General features: G+C 36.7%; 1 pseudogene; it reads left to right on the top strand.

The window, feature by feature from the left end:
• The first annotated feature begins 10,357 nt into the window (after positions 1-10,357).
• LOC144371916 (protein lin-54 homolog) lies at positions 10,358-23,704 on the top strand (annotated as a pseudogene).
• The last annotated feature ends 3,175 nt before the right edge of the window (positions 23,705-26,879 follow it).

Below are 26,879 nucleotides of genomic sequence, written 5' to 3'. Positions count from 1 at the left end.
GGTTAGGTTAGGTTTAAAGCTAGGGTTTGGGCTCGCAATAGGGCTACATTTATAGTTATGTTAGGGCTATAGTTAGGGTTACAGCTAATGTAAGTACTAGGTTTACAATTAGGGCTAGTTTTAGCGTTTTAGTGCTAGGTTTAATTTTAAGATTACGTTTAGTGTTAGGGTGATTATTAGAGCTAGAAGTGTTAGAATCAGTGTCAGGCCACCAGGGCTAGTTTTCCAAGGACCCTGCTTGATGTTCTCCAGAAGCTCGTTCATCCGGATAGCACTGGCAAGCTCCTCAATACCCAAGACAACAAGGGCCCTTCACTAAGAACAATTGAGGGAACCTAGAATCCCCAGCAAACATCATTTGCAAAAATTGTGCTGGCAAGACAAGACTTTCGCTGAGGCATTCATGTGTCCTTGACACACAGAACACTCCAAATGGTCAAATAAATCAGATTCACCCATCTTAATCTAGTGTGCTGAGAAAGAGTCTTCAGAAATGTCTATAGTTGTTTGCAGCTCTTAAAATGTTTTGTGTAACATCTATTTGAGATTTTTGCTCATGTGCCTTGACTGCTCCTACTTGTTTGTGGGCCCTAGTTTATCCTAGTCTTGCCCACGGTTACCTTTGTCTCTGATGCCACAGTGCCCCCAAGACTCTTCTATGCTGCACATCCCCACATGCACACACACACAGTATGCTACTGCCTCTAACTTGCTCAGGCATAAATGCTATTTTTTTAAATCAACATAATGTCTGAAATAGGATGGAAAACAATATGTGAGTGTTAGAATAATCCAATTTTCAAGCCTGGCTCGATTATTTTGTATCTTATTGACTTTAGAAAGTTACCTGAATCCTCTGTTTTCTTATTATCTGCTGGTAGTAAGAGTCCTTGTTGTAGACAACAATGGAAACTACAAAGTTCCAGTGCAGTGTATGTCAGGATATCCACTCCAGATATGGCATGCATTCAAATTACAGCAGTAATGACAGTGTCTTGTGGTGATGGGCATCTGACAGTGCAGAAAGAGAAAGCACCATCACTCTTTCTGTGACATCGCTAAAAGGCACTAAGGTAGATGGGGCCTAGATGCTTGACACTGATGACATACTTATGACTCTTCCACTTTCCTTGCAGAATGTCCCCCAGAACCTGTCTTTCTGTATCTTTTTGCTAGAGCAGTTCCTCATGGTACAGTGATGGTGAATTCTTTTGTCAAGCCAATTGACATCTCTCAGTTAATTAATTATGCACAGTACATTTTCTGGAATAAAAATTCCCCATTTCTTATGGTAAAATGTGTCAGAAAGAAAATGCTAATCTTTTTATTTGGAGGTGGTGCCAGGTTTTGAACTCAAATGCACTCAACCAGCTTTAGTTTGTATTTTGTTTTGAGACAGAGTCTCTCTGAGTTGCTTAGCACCTCACATTTTGCTGAAACTGGCTTTGAACTCAAAATACTTATGTCTTAGCCTCCTGAGTTACTGGGATGAGAGTCATACACCACCATACTCAGCTTACCATTTTTTAAATATAGAATAATATTACTTTCCTACAACCCAATGCTTGTCTTTTGTAAAGAAAAAAATTTCAGTATTAGAGTTTTGGTAAGAAATAAAATTACAAGTTTTATGAAAGTGCATGAATGGCTGTTTCTAAACTCTGGAAATGTTCAAAAAGTGCATGGGATACTGCATGTGCCATCATAATCTATGGTGATCTGGAGCATGATGATCTGGAGAATGATGAATGATGTAATTTTTTTTCAAATTTCAATAAGTTTTAAGACCATGTGTCCATGTTGCCGAGTTGAAATTCTCAAAGGTAATTGCTCCAGACTTTACTATTTAGCTGGGTGTAGTTCAATATCTTATTATTATTTGATATGCTATCAATGTTTATTTGCCATTTCAAAATCCTATAATCATTGAAATAAATGATTTTTAGGAATTCTCACTTTTTCTTCCTAGTTAAAAAATAGTTTTTAGGAGAATGGGAATGAATAGAATAGCATTTGAAGTCTTATCTGTCTGTCCATTTAATGATGAGAATAACTCTATTAATGAATATTATTATTAGTGTTACTAAAGTGTGATTGAGCAGCATGTTCTGATAAAGACAAGGCCCATGAAGTTGATTTGAAAGTAAGTAGATTTATACAAGTGCAGTAGATACAAAAACTACTCTCATTTAGTGACTTTGATATCCAAACAAACAGCTCTGGAAAGTAAAGAGGAATCTGCAGCCTGATTTTTGTGTATTTTACTTGATGGCTAACTGCTGCCATTGGGGTATGAAACTGAAGACAAGTGGTTTGGGTCCCTGAACTGTTGCTTTTTAGTGGTATGACTTGGCCAGTAATCTCTCTGAAACTAAGTATGATTTGTGTTGCTATAATTGAATATCATCTTTGGTAAGTGATAGAGAAAAGACATTTATTAACTCTTGGTTTTGGAAGTTCAAGAATATGGCACTGATAACTGCTGAGTCCTACTGGGTCTCAAGATGGTAGAAGATAGTACCTCGTGTTATGGTTTCAATCTAAAATGTCCCCTTAATGGCTTTTTTTTGAGGCAGGGTCTCAATAAATTGCTTGGGGCCTTGCTAAATTGCTTTGGCTGACCTTGAACTTGTGATACTCCTGTCTTGGCCTCCTAAATGACTAGGATTACATGTATGCGATGCCACACCCAGTGATAATTTGATTCTGACACAGGAATATACATGATAAAATATTCACTACAAACTAATTATCCTTCATAACCTCACATAATTACATTTTTCAAAAAGTTTCTAAACTTTTATACCCTATAAAACAGGAGAAGTGTTTTATTTTGCATTGATATAGCTCTGAGCATAGAATTATAATCATTCAAATTATGTAAGAATTTTCCATGTATTTACAGATATTTAGTAAAGCAATGACTTCTAGTGAATTATTTTATTCAAATATTAGCTCTTGTTTATTAACAATTAAGCATAACTATGAAGAAAAATATATATTTGGATGTATTTTATTTACATCAAACAATGAACACTTTATCTAAACAAAAACATAATTCACCTTCAGAAGCTAAGTCCATTTCAAAGAGTCATATCTTATCCTTCTATTTTCTCTACATTTATAATAACTAAAATACTTGAAAATTTTTACATCCAGTGAGAAGTCAAAAGAAAATAACACCTGAAAAAAAGATTTTGAAGACTCTTAATTAGTAGTCTAGAAAAACTGACATGAAAACCATCTCAAGTTTTAAGCCTCTTCTTTTTAGAAACATTGCATATGCTTTATTTTCTAAAAGTAACTTGTAACAACTTATTTGTGCCCATGTTATCAACTCTTCTAAAATTACTGTTAAAATTGTCTAACACAAGTGTGTAAGGGACCAGTGGAACATTGGAGGAAGAGACCACAAAGAGACTGTCTCATGCAACATCAAAGGGTTTATTTGGGGACCAGAATGCTGGGGCTCAGAGCTCACTTGAATAGAGCAAAGAGAGATAGAGCCCTGAGAACAGCTTAAGCAGAGCTTATATACTTTCCTTGGAGAAAGCAGGGAGAGAAGTTCATTGATGGGTCAGGACTAGTGGGAAGATTCCCTGCAACCGAGTGAGGGAGTGCATTCTGCAGTTTGCCAGTTGGGGAGAGAACATTCTGGGAACTAGATTAGCAAACAGTTCTGAGGATTTCAACAGTGTTTTGTTAAGCATACAGAAAAAATGGAGTGACAAGTACCTATTTTATTAACCTCTCATTCCCCACGTCTTCTTCTGGCTACTTTTAATCATAAAAGTGATAATTGGGGGGTGTCACATTTTATGTCTGCTAGTGGGGTTTATTGTTGTCTGATTACCATAAATTTGACTTGTCCAATTTTGGTCTTGGAGAAAGGAAACTACAAAGTTGAAAAAACAGAGTCCTAGAGTTAGCAACAATATAAGAATTATTAAAGGACAAGCCAGGGCTGATAAAAGCAGAGTTTACCAGGGAGACTGTGTGAACCAAGACTCATACCACCCTTTTTGGGCTTCTCTCAAGCGCTGACACTCTTTAAGGATTCTTTTTAGTTTACTTATAGATTTTTTTTACAACTCTATATGGTTGGCATAAAAACAACACTTTTCTCTCAATGTAGCACAAAGGCCCTCATCTCTCAAAAAAGAGGAGGTCCAACCCTCGCCTGTTCTGTAAAACAACTTCAGAGAGAGAGGTTAAAAATTCCTGCAAGGCTGTGATGGAGGTTTCTAATATCTTTAAGTTTTGGTCCATTGCTGTTTCTAATTGGGTCATTTGTTGTGTCCTATGGACCAGGGCAGTGGTCCCTGTGCCCACCCCTGCAGCAATTCCTCTTCCTAATAAGATGGCTAAAGTGAGGGATACAGGTTCCCAGCAAAACCGGGTTGTATGTCCCCCTATTTTATCTTTAAATGAACCTGCATCATGATAAAGCACTCTAGGATACATCTGCACCATTATACAATTAATTACATCTGTTCTCCATTTTATGAAAACATGAATAATGTTTAAGTATATAGAATTATACTGTTGTAGGGACAGACAAGGCAAGACACCTAAGGTAGCACTGAAGAAAGGGAAACAGTCCTATTTAGTTGCAACCAGATTTAGAGGGCATTGCTTCTGTTGTAATCAATTAATCTCCTGAACCCCAAGTTTGGGTAGTTTTAGAATTTTGTACTCAACATGTAAGGGAAGGGCCTCAGAAGTTCACAGTCTGCAGAAGTTCACAAAAAGCAGTTTTTGTTTCTGTTTTTTTCCTCTGTTCTGGGCAAATTAACTTTTTAAGAACACCTGGAAGGGGGAGAATTTTTTCCTTTTATTCCTGCCTGCTGTTACCATGGAGCCAAGTTGATAACTTTTTATCTTAGATATGTAGCCATCTCTGTGAAGCCCCAGCTCAAGGCCAGAGGCATTGTTCAGATATTTTGTGAAAAACTAGTAAGGGGGTGTCTAGCTTAGGAGTGCTGATTTTTCCAGCCAGTGGCCAAGTAGAACAGGGCAACATGAAAAGAGGAAGTTTATCAATACTGAACTCTTGTATAGAGACTCTTTTGCTGAAAGTCCTAAAGTCAGCCATAGTGAAGACTTCTAGAGAAGGTCAGTTTAGACTTTTCTGTGGGACTGGTATAGAGTGGGAGAACGGCGAAGGCGGTGCTGAGAGCAGCTCCACGGATCTGAGAATGAGGAAGGAGAGATGTAAAAAAAATAATGGGAAAGGGGTTTGGAATTTTCCTAGCAACAAAAACTTGAGTAGTAGAACAGGTAGAGCAGAGGGGAAGACTGGAGTGAGTATCCCAAAAAGCCTGTGAGGGACTTTAAATTTTAAGTAACCTGTTTTCAGTGATGACAAAGCAACTTTAAAGGCCATTTTTATTAAATCTTGGATAGGGGTCTGAGGGCTCTCCTCAGCTGGTTTGAGCTTTGGGTTAGCTTGTAAGAGGACCTGGTGTTACCCGGTGTGGGCACTGACAGAAGAGAGGAATGAAATGGTTAAGAGATACCTCAGTAACTGTTACTTTAGTAAAGGAGAAATGGTCTGAGAACCAGTGGAGGTTTGGGTTTCATCAGGTAGCCCCTGTATGTTTACATCCTTATGACCTACAGAAGAAGTCGGTTTGTCCCACACACAGCTGTGACTGTTTGTGACTTAGATAGTCCACGGGGCAAACATAGTAATCTAGGTTAGCCAACTTGCATTTGGCTCACGTGTCCCTACATCCATAATGTTTGTTTCTATTATCTATGGTACAGAAGGATTTTAATGAAATTTTAATTTGTGGGATCCTCTTCATCAGAGATATCCCAATAGGAAAGACCTATAGCTAGCTGACAAATGTCTGGGTTGAGAGATGGCCACTAGGTCTCTAAGGGGGCTGTATGTGAGAGAGATTATACTTCCTGTCCAGTAAGATTTGTGATTAGCCATCGCTGCTGTACAGGCTGATGAGGGTTAGGACTATTGGTGGTAAAGGGGAAAGTCCATAGCCCCATCCACATGGCAAATATGCAATTTGAGAGGGTTACCAATCTTTTTCAATTTCCAGCCAGATTCTGGAGAGGGCGTAGGCTTGAGATGAGAGGCATGGATCCAGGAAGTGATTCCATTTATCTTTACTGCTGTAGGTGTTATAAGTAGCACCTGGTATGGTCTTTTCCAGCGGGATTCCAGGGATGACACATATGTTGTCTTACGTAGATGAAGTTTCCCACTTGATATCGGTGTGGAATTCCTTTGGCCCCAGGGTGGTAGTCAGTGGCCAGCTGTTTCCACAGGTATCACTGAGTTTTTTATAAAGCTTTAAGTCTGTCAAGCAAGGGGGTGTGGAAGAGATTTTTAGATCTTAGAGTTGGGGTTAGGTCCCTTACTGGAGGATGGGCACCATAGAGAATTTCACAGGGGGTGAGGTTACACAAAGTAACAGAGGGAGTATTTCTTGTATGTAAGCATAAGGCAGGGGCATATTCCAATATTTAATGCTGTTCTACAAGCTTAATTTCGTCAAGGTCTCTTTAATGGTTCTATTAGTTTTTCTTGGTATCAGCTGCCTGCCAGTAGCAGGTCATCCACATATTGAAGCAGGGTGACTTCGGGGTGCATAGTTCTGAAGTTGTTGAAATCTCTGTGGAGGGCTTCATCAAAAAGAGTGGGGGAGTTTTTCAACCCCTGTGGGAGTCTGGTCCAAATTAGTTGATCAGTGGTTCTGGTTTCTGGGTTTACCCATTTAATATTAATTGGGGAGGCTGAGGTTTGTAACTCCACTGTTATTGGAGGTTGTTTTACGGCTAGGCTTAACTAAACAGTTTGTTTTCAAGTATCTGTGTAATCTGTTATTCATTTTTGGGATAGCTTGCCTCTTTGATCAGTCTTGGGGCGTTTGAAGAGTTGATGTTCATCTTCTACTGACATAGTTAAAGCCATGACTATAGGAGTTTTTATTGAAGGATTTAGAATTCTTATTTGGGGGCCTTCAGGGTTAAAAGTTATTCTGGCCAAGAGTTTGGTGAGCAGATCTCTGCCCATCAATGGGGTTGGGCATTCTGGGATCACTAGGAAGGGGTGATGGACTTTTCTTTTCCCCAGGTCCATGGTCCTCTTAGTTTCCAAGCCCGATATTTACTGCCATTAGCCCTTCGAACTAGAGACCTTTCAGTTGATAGAGGGGCCCAATGGGGCCTTAAGGGCTGAGTATACTGCCTCTGTATCCATTTCAAAGTTTACTGAGGTCCCCTCCAATTCAAAAGTTACCCTGAGCTGGGGAGAAGATCCGAGCCCCAACTTTTCTTGTAATCCTCCAGAGTTAGAATGGCTGGGTGGCGTGGCTGTTTTTTTCTAGGGAACTCTTTGGCCCAGTGTCCTTTTTTCTGCAATAGGCACATTGATCTGAGGCCAGAGGTGGCTTCTGGCGTGGGCTCAGGCATCCCTTTCTGTCTCCCTGTCTCTTAATTTCTAACCTATTTGTTGTTGTGAAGGATCTTAGTCAATGCCTCAGTCTGTCTTTGTTTTTTTTATTCTTCCTTTTGCCTCCTTTCTTCCTCAGTTTTTCTCTTATAGTATACCTTCTTGGCTTCTCTGACTAAATCTCTCAAAGTCATATCTTGTAATCCATCTAAGCATTTTAACTTTTTATAATATCCAGGGCAGCTTGCCCAATAAAGGCCAGATGCCTTTTGATCCTCTGCCTGAGCATCAAAAGAAGTATATCTCTTATATGCCTCCATAATTTTCTCCAGAAAAAATAGAGGGAGATTTATTAGGCCCTTGAATAATCTCTCTTACCTTGGCCAAATTAGTTGGCCCTCTAGCGACTTCTTGGAGACCCACTGTTAGAGCCCAGCGATAAGTGGACAGATGTTCCCTACCTTCAAAGGTGTTGAGGTCCCAGTTGGGTCGGTTCAAGGGGAAGTCAGCTTTGATTATGTTGGAAAGTTTTGTCGGTCACCCATCTGGTCTGAGAATATTTTTTTCCTAGCTTTCAGAAAATTCTCTTTTCTTCCTCTGTCATGAAGAGTCCCTAGGAGTTGTTGATTGTCATCCCAAGTAGGCTGGTGTGAAAACGCTGATGAGTTTTTTTTTTTTTTTGAGTTATTTTAGTTGGGACAGTTTACTCCAGGGGAGGAGAGGCTGTGTGTGCTGTGGGGGAGTCATCTGAAGGGCACTGGGCCGGCTTAGCTTTCTCCAACAGTGGAGAGGATGGGTCAGCAGCAGGGGAATCACTTAGAGGGTGTTGGGAATTGAGGGACGAGGGCAGGGAATAAGGGGGAGGAGAGTCCAGTAAAGTAAAATCTTGAGATTCAGGGAGACCAGAGAGTGGAGGAGGAGGAAGAGGAGCAGAGGGTTTGAGAGACAGATTCATGGGGGAAAGAGTAGGAGCTGGGCAGGGACAAGGAAAGACTTCACCCATGGAGGAGGAGATTTGCAGAGATCCTGTCAAGTTAAGATTTATGGCTGTTGATCTGGATGGCTATATTGTCCCGGCTGAAAGACAAAGACAATATCTCTGACTTTTTAAATTAGTGGGAAGTAGAAAGATCCTTCTGGGGGATATCTGACTGCAAAGGTGGGCCATTCTGAGGCACAGAGAGTCTGCCAGGTCTGGCGTTTTACTAAAAATGAAAGATTCTGAGCCCTTTAGTGGTCTTCAGTCCAGTGATCAAGGGTCAGGTACAGATGCATAGAATGGCTTTGTCCCATACTGGGAGCTACTCAAACAGAGACAATACAAACATGACACAATCACACAAAAAGAGACACACAGTGTAAATGTGTAACACAAGTTTAGAGGCAAAGATTAAAGACAGACAGTAAAGTAAACTCAACCCAGACAGTAAACTCAACCTGAGAAAAAGAGTAGCCAGCAAAACCAGACAGGTTGACAACACCCGACAAGGGCGCTTCCGTCACCCCAGATGAGGGCACTTCCATCCCTCTATCAGATGAGGTCACTTCTGTCCCTCCCAGAGTCCTCCAAGGCGTCCCTTTGAAGAATATGGCCTGTGGCTTCAGGAAACATCTGTTCACTACTGCCAGGGGGATCTCACACTCTACTTTGGCAACCACACTCTGCCAAGCAAAACCGAAATACCAGAAAAGCTCTGAGAGCTCACACTCTCCACTGAACCAAAACCCATGCTCTGAGCGATTGAAAAGGAAGAACAAGAAGAAGGAGGATAAGAAGAGGAAGAAGAGGAAGAAGAGGCACCTTACTTACACCCTAAAAGAGTCTGTTTGGGTCTCCCTGTCTGGCGATGCTCACTTCCCGGCCAATGCACCAAATGTAAGGGACTGGTGAAACATCGGAGAAAGAGACCACCAATAGACTGTCTCAGGCAGCAGCAAAGGGTTTATTTGGGGACCAGCATGCTGGGCCTCAGAGCTCACTTGAATAGAGCAAAGAGAGATAGAGCCCTGAGAAAAGCTTAAGCAGAGCTTATATACTTTCTTTATAGAGGGCATGGAGGGAAGTTCATTGACGGGTCAGGGCGAGTGGGCACTTTGCCTGCAACCGACTGAAGGAGTGCATTCTGCAGTGTGGCAGTTGGGGACAGCACATTCTGGGAACAAGATTAGCAAACAGTTCTCAAAATTTCAACAGTGTTGTGTTAAACATACAGAAAAACGGAGTGACAAGTATGTATTTTATTAACCTTTCAGTGTTTTCCTATAAAAATAATTCATATTACTTTTATAAAAAGTGTCAAGAGGTTTGAAAATGAAGTTCAGTGGCAGAGAGCTTGCCTAGCATGAACATGGCCTTGGAGTCTAACCCTGAAAACTGCAAGAAAAGGAAAGAGAGAAACAATGATGGGAGAAAGAAAAAAAGAGAGGGGGCAGGAGAGGAAAGAGAAAAATTAGAAATTAAAACAAAAGGGCAAGTAGTACAAATATAAATGTATGATGTACTAATATTTAAAAATTTTACAGAGCTTTAGAATATTTGTGACATCAAACTAGGTTATAGTATGACTGTACACAATGGCACACGAAAAGTTCTGCCTTGGCCTGGCCTAAATCAAACCAATGGGTGGGTGACCTGGAGAGGTCTCCTCTTTGGCTTGATTGGGTCAGGCTTGAACCTGTGATGCACAATATAGTAAAGGGGCCAAAAAGACTTCCATGACAGGCAGTGTGAGTGTATTAGGCCCTTGGCTGCCAATGACCAGGGTTTCCCACCCATGCCTACGGCCACCCCCATGCACCTGCTGGTTCACAATGGTCTGCTCAGTTGCGTGGTGCAGGTTTGTTCCTGACCAAAGGCTTGAGTGTTCAGATTTGGAATGGCTGGGCATGGTATTATTGTTGGGGGAATAGTCAAATTAGTCTTAGCATGATGGAGGTGCAATGGCTGCCATTAAGCCAAATTTGGTGGTAGTCCTGGAGGAAGTAATCAGGGTTGTGCTCTACCTAGTGTGAAGATGTGGAAACACACCTTAGTCTTATGGCTGTCCATGGGAATTGTTGATGTGTACAGCTTTTGAATTTTTTGTAGTTTTCTTGTTTTGTGGAAAAGTTTTCAGTCTGTCAGAAGCAGTTGTTACAAAAGAAAAGAAGCTTGCTCTAACACTTTCTTAACTACTTAGAGAACAATGTGAAATTCTGGAAAAAGATAGCATTGTTCAAGTACAGTGTGAAGGATTACAGTCATCTTTAAAGGATGACATGTTGGTGAAGGAGTCAATAGAAGTAGAAGGTTTGGAGGCAATTTATGAAAACCTGGGAAGGTCACTCTAAAGTTCTTGTAGAAGATGTTCTAATAGAAAAAGAAAATCATATTCAGTCTAAGACTGAACACTTGCTTCAGATGAAAGTTTGGGGTTCTGTGCTTGGAGAAGACCTAACAGATGATGGTAACTTGGAATTGGAAATGAAGAGTGTTGTTGCTCACTTAGAGGATCAGGCAAAGCAGATTTGAAAAGATGGTTATATGCTGCTATGTTAAAGACCCCTTTTAAAAACTTAGAAGGAGAAAGAAATAAATTATTACTTTATTTTTTGAAATTAATTAAAATAAAAGAAGACCTTATAGAGAATATTTAAAATCTTTAGACATAAAAGCATCTTTGCACTCAAATAACACACAATTTAAAAGTGAGAAACAGAATATGCAGTCACAATTTAAAACCATTTTTGAACTATATCAAGAAAATGTAATTTAACTCCAAAGGAATTTAATAATAGAAGAAAATTACCAGGTAGAGCAAGAGGATTAACTCTCAAAAATGGAGGAGAATATCAGCCATGCAAATGAACAGCTAGAGAACTAAATAAAGCAAGTCAAAGATCGTGAAGAAGAATTGGAGAAAACCCTGATCATTCTTATAAGGGGCCAATTATGTACTATGAGAAAAAAGCATATGAAAATGAGTTGGCAGCTCAGAGGGCTAAAAGATACCTCAATGATTTAAAGAAACAAAATGCCCACAACAGACAAAACTGAAAATGAATTTAGATTTAAACAAGTAGAAAAAGATCTTTTAGCACTTGATTATTCAAATACAGCCTTTGGCAGAGAGAATTCCCCAAATGATTCCTGACCATTGGGTTGACCTTCATCTGAAGTGAGAGATCCCTCTTTTGGAAAAGAAGGGTCAACTCAGACTCTTACTTTTTTTTTCAAGTGTAAGAGGAAAAGGCACAAGAATCCTCTGGGCCCTAAGATTAAAAATGAAAGAAAAAAATCAGGCTATTATGGAATAAGAGAACCTCAGAAAGTTTCTTATAACATTTGGGCCCCTGTCAACTCCACAGGAACAGAACCCTAAGATAATGAGGGCTCCACCAGGCCAGCAACATTCTGATTCGTGTCTTTCTCTACTAAGGCAAGATAGATGTTATTCTAATTTTGTTTGACCATCTTAGATAAGCAGCAATTCAGAAGCCACTTGTCAAAAGAAACTAACTTTATTTTTAGAACTACAAACTCCAAGCAAAACAGCTCCTCAGGAAAAAAAAAAAAACCCTCAAAGCCCAACTGCCACCACCAGCATCCACAAGCCTCTCACCCACACAAACCTCCCCACCTCCCTCAATCCTCCTGCTCTTGAGGCTGATTAGCTAGGTCGCATGAGCAGAGCCAAAGAAGTCCCCCAATGAGCAGCTTCGTGGTCTGAAAGGGCAGGGAAACATCCCAATGAGCAGCTCCATGGAGGAGCCATTCAGCTAGATGTTGCCGGGGCCGCTGTGAGCCAATCATCGGCTGGCAGTCTGAAGAGCAGGGAAACAGCCCAATGAACATCACCACAGAGGAGCCAATCAGCTATATGTTGCTGGGGCCATTGTGAGCCAATCATCAGCTGGCAGAGGGAAGTTTGCTGAAAGCTGAAAGTTTTCTGGGGCTCCTTTGGCTGTGGCTCTCAACATCTCCCCCTCTCTGTTTAAACAACAAGCATGTGGCTTAGGGACCATGTCTGACTTAGGTTGTCCAATACTACATATAGTCTTTACCTGACTTCGGATAAGCTGACCTCAGGGCGTCAGCCTCCTGTCTTAGGTTGGTACCATTGTAATTGGATATTACCCATCATTGACTACTGGTCCAGTATACAGCCACACCTGTGGAGAGCTCTTTGTACCAGCGGGTGGGGGGTGAGGTTCTTTGCCTCACCTCTCTTGGCCCCCAAATTTTAGCTGAATGATCATGATAAGCAGAAGGGAGGAAGATACACCAAGCCAATTGATGGCTCTTGTTGGAAAAATTGTACCACCGATGATATCATCAGCAAAAATACCCCAACACTTCCACAAGTCACTGCACCAACAGATAGTTCACAATGCATACAAGTGAGTTCACAATGCATACAAGTGACACATAGTTTAGGCAAGTACTGTAAGCAGTTCAGTGATGGCTACTGCAGAAAATGTAGATTAGTTTTATGTTTGTCTTCACTGGGACAAGGATGAAGATAGGAATTCTGGCAATAACGGCTAAAGAAAAAATTATGTAACATTCCAGAAGCCACTAAAAGAAAACAATTTTCTTAACAATTTACATTATCTTCACTGGCACAGGGATGAAGATAGGAATTCTGGCAATAATGATTAAAGAAAAGATTATGTAACATTCCAGAAGACACTAAAGGAAAACAATTTTCTTAACAATTTACATTATATTGAAGAGAATTATTAAATATAATTAAAAGGATAGGTGAAAGAAAACAAACAGATCCGTTGTTGTTTACATATTAAAACAATTCTTAGCAGTTATTTACCCAATTTGAATTAAACCATTTAAATCACGTGAATAAAACAAAAAAGATATTTGGATCCATTTTTTCATGAGCGCTCATCATATATGATATATGGACATACATACATTCAAACATATAACACAAAACACAAGTGTGCACACATAATATACTACATACAACACATAACATAATAGTAAAGGCCTTATAACTTTTTACAGGTGAAATCTCCATTGCAATGGTTAAAAACTCTATAGTCAAAAAAAAATAGAACTGATCAGCAAAATATTAACCTAGGTCTGAATGAGCTCAAAAAACAAAATAGAACTTCATGATATGAGAAAGGGCAATAATAAAACAGATACTGAAAAAAAGCATCCTAGTTCTGTCGCAGATGTAAGGATAGCCAAATTGGAGTTTTTGATATCAGCTACTATGGATTTGAGCCAAATAATCTTTTCTTTTTTTTTTTTTTGGTCTGTAGAAATCGCTTTAGTTAATCTCTCCGGAATTCAAATTGGCTGCTGTTCTCCCTGTGGAAACACACAAACAGACCCCCAACTCCAGACAATCACTGGGTCAGGATTTTAGTTAATCTCTCTGGAATCCAAATCGGCTGCTGTTCTTTCTGTGGAAACACACAAACAGGCCCCCGACTCCAGACAATCACTGGGTCAGAACTTTGGTTAATATCTCTGGAATCCAAATTGGCTGCTGTTCTACCTGTGGAAACACACAAACAGACCCCCGACTCCAGACAATTACTGGGTCAGGACCTTTCCATTTTCCTGTTAGAATATCTTTCCAAAGTACCTTGGGCTTATGTACATTTTTTTGGACACATATGCCTTTCTGCAGCACTAAGTCCTGATGAATCTAAATTTAAAAAGTTTAGAGTAAAAAGGGTTATTTTAATTTTATTTTTGGGGAATATATACCCCTTTCCAACTCCGTATTTTTGCTTTAATAAGTACATTTTAATAGTTTGATGAGCTCTTTCAACTATGCCTTGTCCCTGTGGATTGTATGGGCTTCCTGTTATATGAGTAATGTCAAATGCTGAGCAAAATTGTTTAAAAGAAGAAGACGTATAACCAGGGGAATTATTTGTTTTTAACTGTTTTGGAATGCCCACAGTGGCAAAATTTTGTAAGCAATGAGCTATAACATCTTTAGTTTTTTCTCCGGTATGAAGGGAGACTATCAAAAATCCAGAAGAAGTTTCAACTGTAACATGCAAATATTTTAATATTCTAAATTCTGGCAAGTGTGTGACGTCCATTTGCCAAATATGGTTAGGTATCAATCCTCTAGGATTGACTCCAAGATAAACTTGTGGTAAAAAGGTCACACAATTTTGAAATTGTTTTATTAATTGTCTAGCTTGTTCCTTAGTTATTTTAAAATGCTTTTGTAAATTATTAGCATTGACATGGAACATTTTATGAAAATTTATAGCTTCTTCTAGTGTAGAGAAAATATGTATGTCATGTGTAGTTTTATCTGGTAAATCTTTGCCCAAACTAAGGGCTCCAGGAAATCCTGTAATTGCCCTGATATGTTCTACAAAGAATTGATCTTTTCTGTCCCAGATTAAACTTTGTAAAGTGGAAAACAAAGTGAAAACAGTAGAAGAAGGAGAAGGAGAAATCCTACCAGCATCTTTAAGAGATATTATAGCATTAACTATATACTGACTATCGAAAAATAAATTAAATACAGAATCTTTAAACATCACAAAAGTTTGTAATACTGCATTAAGCTCTACCATTTGAGCTGATTGTTTGGGTACTAAAAATGTAAAAGTTTGATCAGGTGTAACTATTCTTGCTGTACCATTATTTGACCCATCAGTGAATATATTTGGAGCATTCATGATAGGTGTTTTTCTTGTCATTTTTGGAAAAATTAAAGGATGCAATGACCAAAAATTTTATAAAGGATTAGATGGTAAGTGGTTATCAAATGAAACATTAGATTTGCACATGATTATTTCCCAAGAATTTAATTCATTAGCTAATTCATCAATTTGATTCATAGTATATGGAGTAATAATTTTATTTGGAGAAATTCCAAACACTGCCTTTGCTGTTTTTATTCCTTTGAGTATTAATTTTCCTACAGCCTCAGAATACCTCATAAGAATAGTGTTAGGAGAATAAGATAAATGTATCCATAATAATGGATTTTCTTGCCAAAATACTCCTGTAGGAATATTTTTTGTTGGTAGTACAATAAATAATAAAGGCAAACTTATATCAATTCTATCCAAATGCATATTTTCCATATATGTTTCAATGATTTTTATGCCTTTTTGTTTCAGGCGTTAACATTCAGAGACAATTTGGAATCTGACGGACTTTTTAGGATATCAAATAAAGGTCTCAATTCTCCTGTTGGAATACCTAGATAAGGCCTTATCCAATTTATGTCTCCTAACATCTTTTGAAAATCATTAAGTGATTTGAGTTGATCTACTCGTATTTGAATTTTTGGTTGACGGACCATGATTGAGGATAATAGAACTCCTAAATAATTAATTGGAAAATTTAATTGTACTTTATTTATTGCTATCTCTATATTATAATTTTTTAATAAGTTTGTGTGGCATAACATTCTAGCAATGTGTTTTTAGCTTTGTGTGCTAATAATAAATCATCCATATAGTGAAATATTTGTAGCTCAAGATTTTCATTTCTAAGTGGCTGGATTACTTTGATAACAAAAATTTGACACATAGTTGGGCTGTTAGCCATCCCTTGAGGGAGTACTTTCCATTCATATCTCTGATCAGGACCTTCATGATTTAGTGCAGGGATAGTAAATGCAAAACATGGACTATCCTCAGGATGAATTGAAATTGAAAAAAAAACAATCTTTAATATCTATAACCAAAACATACCAAGTTTTTGGAAAAGCAGACAATTGAGGAATCCCTGATTGAGCAGGTCCCATAATGACCATTTTATTATTAATGGCTCTTAAATCTTGCAATAATCTCCATTTGCCAGATTTCTTTTTGATGACAAAAATGAGAGTATTATGGGGAGATACAAAATGTTGTATATGTCCTTCCACTAATTGTTGTTTGACCAGATCATGGGCTACTTGTATTTTTTCTATAGTTAAAGGCCACTGAGGAACTCATACTGGTCTTTCTGATTTGCATGTAATTTTTATTGTCTCAGTGGCCCTTTGTGAAAATCAAACCCATGTCAGTCTGTTCCTTGATTTACTTGTATTAGTGCTGCTATACCTTGTTTTTGTTTTTCTAATCTTTTTTCTTTCCTAAAACATTGTCTAGCCATAATAGTGGTTTCATTTTGATTGATATTTTTTGTTATTGTCAAACCTAATTTAGCTAGGACATCTCTTCCCCATAAATTTACAGGAAGAATATCCAATACATATCGCTGTATAGTTCCTTCACATCCTTCAGGATCCTTCCAATCTAATACCATTGCACTTCTATCAGGATTAGTCGCCACTCCTAGGCCTCGAAGCATTTGAGTGGCTTGTTGTAATGGCCAATGTTTTGGCCATTCTTGACGAGAGATGATGCTAAGGTCTGCACCTGTATCTAGTAGCCCATTAAATTAATGTCCTTGAATATTTAGTTTTAGCATGGGGCGAGAATCTAAATTTAAAGAAAGCATAGCCAAATCTATACCTGTGGAGCTTAATCCCTTGGAACCTCTTTCTACAGCATGACTGGAAAATTTATCATGTAGCCTTGGTATTATTTTTAACTATGCTATTCTACCTCCTGGTGAAATTATTGATATACCCTTTGGAGAACTGGCTATAATATTTATTTCACCTTCATAATCAGGATGAATTACCCCAGGACTTATCAAAAGTCCTTTTAGAGTAGAAGAGCTGCATCCCAATAATAAGCCTACTGTTCCTTTGGGAAGATGTCCTTTTACTCCTGTGGGAATGATTTTAACTCCTATCTCTGGAGTTAGTACTGATCTGGCGGAGGCGCAGATGTCCAAACCTGCGCTCTGTCTGGTTTGTCTGATGAGGGACCTGATGTCCTGGGCATTAACTTGATGCGGTTGCTGGGGTTTCTGGGGTCCTCCAGTGCTCCGTATATTTGTGGTTTGGGGCCCCAGAGCATTGGGGCCTCCTGTCCATTTTTTGGCAATGGAGCCCAATGCCTTTGTCCTTGATATTTTGAATAAATACCTTGTTTTTTTTTCGTTTTTTGATAATCAAGTTACCCTCTATGGTGGTTTGAGAATGGCATTCATTAGCCCAATGTAATAAAGTACCCTCTATGGTGGTTTGAGAACGGCATTCATTAGCCCAATATAATGGAGTACCCTCTATGGTGGTTTGAGAAAGGCATTCATTAGCCCAATGTCACCCTCTACGGCATCGTAGGCAAATACCCAGTATTCTACTCGTTTGATACCTAGTTTTGTTAAACCCTCCTCCTATAAAGCAATTCCTTTTAAAATGTCCTGTTTGCTGACAATTGTAGCATGTTCTTGGCCTGGCATATAAAGCCTGTTTTACTGCAGCTGCCACACTTTGCCCTTGTTCATTAATGTCTCTGGCATCTAAAGCCTGTTTTACTGCAGCTGTCATGACTTGCTCTTGTTCATTAATGTCTCTACATAATTTAATATATGTGTTTAAATCTTTCTATTTCCATGGTCTAGTGATATCTCTGCACCAACGATTTGCTTGGTCATAAGCCAGTTGTTTTATTATTGGCATTTATTGTTCTGTATTTCCAAAAACTCTGGTACCTGTTTGAATAAGCCTATCTACAAATTCAGTGTAAGGTTCATTTGCTCTTTGTATTATCTTAGATAATTGACCTTGTAAACCTCCATGACCTTGTAAAGTTTTCCATGCCTTAACTGCATCTACAGCAATTTGTAAATATACACCAGGATCATATGCAATTTGTTGCTACAGATCCACATAAGGTCCCTTTCCTAACAACATATCTAGATTTCTCTGAAGATAACCAGCTGCTGCATTTCGCCTAGCCATCTCCTTGCAAAATTCCTCATTGGCAACCTTCCATAACAGGTATTGTCCTCCAGTTAGCACAGCTTTACTAACATTAACCCAATCTGCTGGCGTCATGTTTAAGTTGATAATGGGTTCGACCAAGCTTACAGTGAAGGGTGCTTAAGGACCATAGGTTGTTACAGCCTCTTTTAGCTCCTTCACTGATTTGAAATTTAAACCCTGGTGAATTCGCTGCCCTCCTACCTCAAATACAGGGCATACTTGAGATCCTGTCTCAGGATCCCAACTATCAACTGTGGGGCTTGGGGGTCTCCTAGTACATGGAGGTGGTGCTGTTGATTGGACAATTATGCCCTCTGGTAGAGGTGGTGCTGTTGGTTGGACACTTTTGCTCTCTGGTAGAAAGGTGTTTTTAGCAGTCTCCTGTTGTAACTTTTCCTCTGATGGCTTTTTCTGCTCTAAACTTCCTTCCTCTGTCTCACTAGCTCAAAAGACCTTCTCTTGTACTTAAATCTTTTCCTCTTTTTGATTACCATGAGAGACCTTCTTTTTTACTTGAATCAATATGTCTTCTCCTTCCTCTATCTTTGTTTGAACTGAAGGCTTTGGACTAAGCAAACCAGATACATTTGTCCACAATGGCAATGTGCCAACTGGCAGAGTCCCTTGGTTGTTCTTTTCTATTCTTTTTAAATCTTCACCATGATGATTCCATTGTGATATATCTAACAACTCCTCCTTAAAAAGCCATGGGCTACATTTTTGTATTATATCAACGTATGCCCTGACTGCTCTTGATTTTACTGGGAAGCCTCCTTGCTCTAACAATTTACTTAACACTCTTTCGGTTTGTTTTTTACTAATTGCTGATCCCGTATTTCAACTATAATACAAACCAACAAGATGACGCCAAACAAATCCGAGACAGAATGCAATAAAATTGAAACAACAAAAATTCATTATTGCCTTTCTATCCTCCTGACATGTGTATCTGTCCTTTCTCTCTATCTGTTCCTCAGACGCAAATAGTTTTTCCTCAGATGTGAGTGATTTTTCTTCCCTCTTACTCATCTCCAGGGATAGGCAAGTTAAAACAAAAATGAAGCAAAACAAAAAAGGAAACTTAGAATGGCTACCCATCCTCTTGCCCTGCCCTCAGGAGCGAGCAGTTTACTTACCCTCAGTCGCTCCCCGTGCGTGCGAGCCATCAAATGCCACAGTCTAGCTGGGCACAATTCAGGAGCCACTTGTGAAAAAAAAAAACTAACTTTATTTCTAGAACTACAAACGCCAAGCAAAACAGCTCCTCAGGAAAAAAAAAAAAAACCCTCAGAGCCCAATTGCCACCACCAGCTTCCACAAGCCTCTCACCCACACAAACCTCCCCACCTTCCACAATCCTCCTGCTCTTGAGGCTGATTGGCTGGGCCACGTGGGTGGAGCCAAAGAAGTCCCCCAATTAGCAGCTCCGTGCTCTGAAAGGGCAGGGAAACATCCCAATGAGCAACTCCGTGGAGGAGCCATTCAGCTAGATGTTGCTGGGGCCGCTGTGAGCCAATCATCAGCTGACAGCTGGAAGTTTGCTGGCAGCTAGAAGTTTTCTGGGGCTCCTTTGGCTGTGGCTCTCAACAATGTCACCTTTTCATAGAATGGATGGCCCTATGACTTCAGAAATGGAATCCAGTAAAAATAATATCCAATTTTATCTTGGTGATTCCAATGTGCCTAATTCATCTGTCCCTGCTGGAAATGAAGCAACTGGCTCTGGGTTTTCTTTCTCACCATTCCCTCCAAACAGAGGTCCATTGTTTCCAGCCAATCCTAGGAATCAGTTGATGAGAAGAGGGCTTTATTTCCTCAACCTCATCCAAGAAATATGTGTGGAGCATCCCAATAATATTTTCCATGAGCCCATCACCTGCTCCATTCCCAATAGGACTGTGGTGTTTTCCTCATTATCTCCTCCCAAGAGGTGAATTTTTCTTCTCCCCCACGCACATTTTGAAAGTAGAAATGAGTTTCCTTCAAGGTTGACTCCATCTTCAAAAGAGTCTGCTACTGAGCATCCAAAAGCACAACAAAAATTGTGACAATATTTTGTATCTGCCTTTAAAAGTATTCTATCTCTCATTTTTAGTTTAACTAACTGCTTTCACTTAAGTGATTATACTTTTGCCTCAATTGAAGCTTAATGGAATTATAATTCTTAGAATAACATTTTGTAAATAAAGATTGTTTAAATATTAATCTTATGAGTCAATTATTTCTATTTTATTTAATTCTCGATAGTGTAACTTAATTTGATTAATTTACTATTACATAAGAAACAATGGGAATATTATGTACACAATCTTGCAGTTGTGATATTTTAAAATCTAAAGAAATCTTGTGCCTTGATACAATTAAATGTACTTGTTATGACTGTAGCAAATGTGAACATGACTTTATGATTAATGTAAAATTTTAATTGATTTAAAACTTATATGCCATTGATGATAATAATTAAAATCATGTAGTTCTTCCATTAAATAAGAATAACTAGAGCATATTAAGAGTAAAGAATAAAATATGAGTATGTCACGTAAATAGGAAATTACAAATATAAATATTTTAGTTCTCAGAAAACTTTTCAAAATTGGAAACCACAAATTAAGTGATTCAGTCCCCATTGTCCCTTATATCTTTTATTTTATGCCCATTTTCATAAAAATAAAAATTGTATTCTGCTCTGAGCTAGGTCTCCTTTTTGATTTTTAAATCGATAGACATGTCTTCAGGGTACAATGTTCTCATTCAATGAAGATTTGTGTGGTAGAATGGGGAATTACATTGGTTAAAATTATATTCCAATGAGTGTAAAATTATGCAAAATCACAGACTGTATTTACTGAATATTATGTGTCTTTAAATAAGTGGGCTTGTCCATAGTGGCAAAGAGGAGTAATAAGTGAAAAATCTAAGAAGATACATTTCTAGATCAATAGGCAATAGCCAGATAGACTCAGAATGAATATCAGTGGAAATATAAACAAATAAATAAGGATAAAAAAGGAAAATGTGTAAAATGCATTTGCCAAAGTGCATTTAATTGATTTTCAAATTTCCACATAGGGGCCTGGAAGCGTATACAGTGAGAACCGTTATTGACAATGGCATGAGCTTGTTGAGAAGAAATGGAAAACATCATAATTAGTGATTGAATATTTTGATGACAAAAAAATGAGATTTTACAGTATCTGAAAACAAAAGATAACGTGATCTCATAGCTGTGTCTGTGTGGCTGATATTCTCTATCAAAAGTCCACGAAGCTTAATGTGGCTGTTCATATGAGTAAAAAAGATGGAAGACATATTATGCTGTGAAATAGTTTAAAGGGTTAAAAAAAGATACAGTAAATTATAATCCAAATGAGGGGATAACACAGCTACAGAAATATGAGGAACAAGTTTACCTGTATATAAAGAATCTGTTATAATTAGTAGAAAATAATCTCATTGCAAGGATAATGACAATTAATTCAGCTTGCTGTGGAGAAATTTCAGAGAAGATTCTGTTATTTCTTTAACAATTGAAAATGAAAAGGAGAAAGTAGTTGGGCTTCAGTTCTCAAATAAAAAAAAAAATTTAATTTCTTTATTTGAGAAACCATATTATTGAAGATTAATCCCAATTATTTTCTATTTAATTAATTTATTTTAATCATAAAATAAGAATATCAGAACAATGTGATTAGCAGTATTAATTATCTCTTCTCTGTTGAAAAAATTTAGAAGCAATTAATGTTATATTACATTTTAGACACTTTTTAGAAAGAAAGATTTTATTGGGGCTGGGGATATGGCTCAAGCAGTAATGCGCTCACCTGGCATGAACAGGGCACTGGGTTCCATCCTCAGCACCACATAAAAAAAATAATAATAAAGATGTTGTGAAACTGAAAAATAAGCAGTAAAAAATTCTCTCTCTCTCTCTCTCTCTCTCTCTCTCTCTCTCTCTCTCTTTAAAAAATATTTTATTGTCTGGCCATCTAAAAAATTGTGAGTTAGAATTTTAAAGACATCTATAATTTTATTTAATTAATTGATTTGAATTTAATTATTTGGCTTCATTTACTTATTTAAATTTTAGTTTATGAGTGCTGATTTTTTAAATGTCATTTTGATACCAAGAACTTAATACATAGACAGGACAGTCCTGTATATTTAGAAATCTCAGGTATAAAATCTAGTGGCCATGATAAACACTGCAGTCGAGGGTGATCCTAGAGTTGGTTCCAGATGAGATTGCTAAGAAACCTGGAATACCAACCTGTGGTTCAGTAATCATGAAGCTGATCTTGGCAAAACCAATTAATAGCAAAGCAGTTAAGGATCAGACAACATCAGTTATTGCAGGTAGAGTTCTTTCACAGTCTACACCAAGAACTCTATCAATGATCATAACAATATCTGAAAGTGGTTTTATTGCACCAACTTTTAATTTTACAATGCAGATGCCAAAGAAAATAGCCATCTCACCTTCAAAATCACCAAATAAGGCTAATGACAATTAAATCATCTGTGTAGACCATCACTGTTAAAAAAGTGAGCATATCACAATTTAAGACAGCTATTCTTCTCGAAACTGCTCCCAATTTCTCTGGAAATGCTGGCAACTGTTCAGCAGATTCAAGTTTTATTATGTCTGATTTGTTACTGTCACAACAGCCAGTATCTTAACCCAATAAGTTAGACAGAATTACAGTAAAAGCATTAAGCCTCTTTAGGAAGCAAAGCCAGTAGTTTTTAATATAACCCCAGTGCAGATGTCAGTTCCATTATTTAAAGCTCAGGCTATCCTACAAGTTGTCCCCAAATCCATCAATCAGGCTTTATAAATAGTAACTAACAGCCAACAATAGCAATGGCTTTTCATGCCTTACACTTCACTGTCACAGATCCAGCCCAACATCACTAAAGTACTACCAGGTACTTTCCTGGCACCAGCTCCAGAAAAAGGAATTGTGGATTATGCAAAGCTGTACGTTACTTAGCTACAGGGGTCTTCATATGAGTGTGTATAGCAGTACGCTCTAATTTTACTAGGACATCTGGTATCCAGACCCAGGAAAGTCTTCCATTCAATGGCATAATCTCTTCAATAATTTCCAGTCAGCCCAGAAAGCCCTGGAATTATATAAAAATCACTATTAGAAATTATATTGTGATTGCATTGTAAATGGCAAATTTTATAATAATTGCAGTTGTTCTAATTGTTATAACAATTTGGAACATGAAAATGAAAGACAAAATGTATAAAGGCATGTCTTGACAGAAATACAGATTTTAAGCCTAAAATAAGAATAAAAAGGGGGAGAAGCCTATCGATATCATAACAAGGAATGTAATTGTCAATGTCAGGATTTCATAAAAATAGTGAGTCCTATGAGGCAAAATAATATGTTCCTCAATATGTATATGTGTTGGCTGTAAGAGTTTTGAAGAAATCCCAGAAAGAAAGACATGGATTTAAGGATGCTTTACTTTCTGAAAGATAGTTAAATAATTACTCTATTATAATTTAGTTTTTTTAAAGAAACATGGAATTATAATATTAAAAGAGAAGAAATAAGAACATTTTATATCTTAGTTCATTCTATGCCTCTTCTAAATTGAATTTTTCTTTCTAATTTTATTATTTACTGTATTATATAGATTCTTAATTTCCTCAAGTGGTTAAAAATCAGATGTCCTATTCTTCTAATTCTATTGGCAAAGAACATTTATATATCACTATAATATAATTTATAAAGTATGGTGTTTTGTGACTTTGTTCAATTGAAATAACCAAAGAAGCATTGGTATTGCCCAGTCATTCTTTGGTTCTAGATTTAGAATCAACACAGATAGAATGTCTCTATAAACAAATTATGAAACACATTTGAATGACATCATATGTTTAGAAAAGCAATGAATTTTAGGAAAAATTACTTTATTTAGAGTGAGTTCTGGAAAATGCTATTTTTACTTTGGAAAGTAAGAAGGAGAAGAAATCCCCAGGCAAATTTTTAAAACTAAGAAGTAATATATTCATAAACACAATAAGTATTAATGTACAGTAAGTGATTTTAAAGGAGAAGAAGTTTTATTCTAATGAGGAATGTCTAACATGCTGAGGGATCTCTCTATTTTTTTTCATAGTGGTATGTCTTTGGAACAATACATGTTGAAGTGATTACTGGTATTGTTAAAATGAGGTGTGTGAATAGAATTAAATATTAAGTAGTGGAAACATAGATCTTTACATAAGTATCAAGTATAAAATTTGGCTTGGATGGAGAAATAAAGAATATAGAAACTGTAACACATGTATTTAGGGAAACAATTTTCATCAATGCAGTTCTTTTTGTAGGGTTGGACTAAAAAGTTTTGAACCAATACATGATTCTTACTTTTTTACTCAAATGAACTGCCTAAAACATAACTAAAAATTGTAGTGTGATTTGTTTTTATAAGGGATAGTTTATATGCCATTATTTTTAGACAGTGATTTTGTAAGGTGAACGTATCTGTGTTTTTATATAATTGCTAAAATGACCTAAATCATTTTTAGTAATTTAAAAACTGAATTTAAGAGCATTTTTTAAAAATAGGACTCCAGATTTTATGAAAAGAAAAAATGATGTTTGTATTCAGGTACTTTAATCCACAATATTTATTAGTTTTATTTTTAAAAAGTAAGAATAAATTTCTATCACACATATATTGCATTTGCATTAGGTAATGATCATTACTTTCCTAAAAGGACTCCATAGTCATATGTATTATATATATATATATGAAAATGCAAAATATAGGTAATAGGAATTATGTAATCCAGAAGGGGATTCCATTATTCATTAAAGTATCTTTTTTTTTGAAATTTGGATTTATAAAATTATAGTATACATACTTTAAATGTATATACTGCAGATATTCTTAGCATCTGAAACTAGTATGTTTAAGTAAAATTTGCATAAATGTAAATTATTATGAGATAAGATAATATCAAGTCAAATTATTTTTCAAAATATTGCAATTAAGTTTTTGGTATAAATCTAAACTTTTTTTATTTTGTATATATATATATATATATATATATATATTGTATATATATATATATATATATATATATATATATATATATATATATATATATATTGTAACCATATCATTGTGATGTGTATTTATATACAGTGTGCAAAAAATGTCTGTGAAATTTTGATTATAATTGTGGAGTAGATATGATGGTGTTGGTTAACAATGTCTTGTTTGTAATAAAATGCTACTAGTTTTTTAATTTTCCTGAAGGTATCTAAAGTCCTACGTTTTTTCTTCTCATGCAGTACTAAGTATTTTTTTTTTTTGTATTTAGGTATTTGCATCAAATTGAAAAACAAGAATAATAGCCACATTAAATAAACAAATTTAAAAGAGTATTTGGGGAAAATTTGGCCATATAAGTTTTTAGCTTTGTTTATGCTACAAAGTAGAAAGATTATATTTACTAGAGTTATTAAGATATTCTTTTATTTTTGTAAAAACAGTACAGTGAATTCAATCACAAAGAAAATAAACATATATACTATTGTGTTTACACACACACACACACACACACACACACACACATACACACACACACACACAAACACATACACACACCAGACTGGTTGTAGGTTAGAGTAGAGTGCTGTTCTAATGTGTGAAAAGACTAAGTTTGAGCCATTCCCAGCACAGATAGAGAAAACTCATGCATTTGTAGACTTGAAAAAACACCATTAAAAATTGTGTGTTTTTTTCAGAAGCATACCGTGAGATTTTCCCAGAGAGGGCAAAAGTAATAATATGGCAAAATTGTACATATTACCATGTTGCATGGAAAGGACACTGGATACATTTCTATTTCTTCCTTAAAAAATAATAATGGTGAGAATTATTGATAGGAATAAAATAGACATTTAATTATGAAATTACAGAGTTTATAAGAAAAAATAAAATAATTATGAATATATATGAATCTAATGACATATTTTTTATATTTGTAAACACCCAAATGGAAAATAAGTGTAAGGAAAAATAAACCAATTTACAATGTAACCATACATGTGTCAACTATTACAATAAGCAGTCATATCAGTCAATGAGGATGTAGAATCTGAACTGTATGATTGATAAATGTACAGAATACTTCACTAGCTATTGACAAAGTACACAACTGTTTCAAGTACAGGTGGATCATTTGCAAAAATTGGTCAGGGTCCATGCATAACTTTTAAAAATTTGAAATAATTTAGTAGTATATCCTGACCATTATGCAATTTAACTAGAAACCAATTACAAAAAGGTCAACAAAACCCATAAATCTATGAAAAGAATGAGGAAATTACAATAAAAATTGAGAGAATATTTTAAAATGAATAATAATGAGAAAATGAGACATATCTAAAATTACAGATGCATTATATATTGTTTATAGTGTTTTTGGCCCAAAATAGAAAAGAATGACTGAATAATTGATTATTTATAGAAGATAACAGAAAGTAAATTGTCAACACTGAAAAGTGTAGAAGAAGAAATAATAAAGAAAATAATTTAAAGAACTGCAAAAAGACATAAGGTATCAAAGTCATTCCAATGATATTGAAATTTCCTGGGAAAATAGTTTACTA

This window comes from Ictidomys tridecemlineatus, chromosome Y (assembly GCF_052094955.1).
Source record: "Ictidomys tridecemlineatus isolate mIctTri1 chromosome Y, mIctTri1.hap1, whole genome shotgun sequence".
Lineage (NCBI taxonomy): Eukaryota > Metazoa > Chordata > Mammalia > Rodentia > Sciuridae > Ictidomys > Ictidomys tridecemlineatus.
Note: the sequence above shows the minus strand (reverse complement) of the source record. Positions and strands in the feature narration are given on the sequence as shown.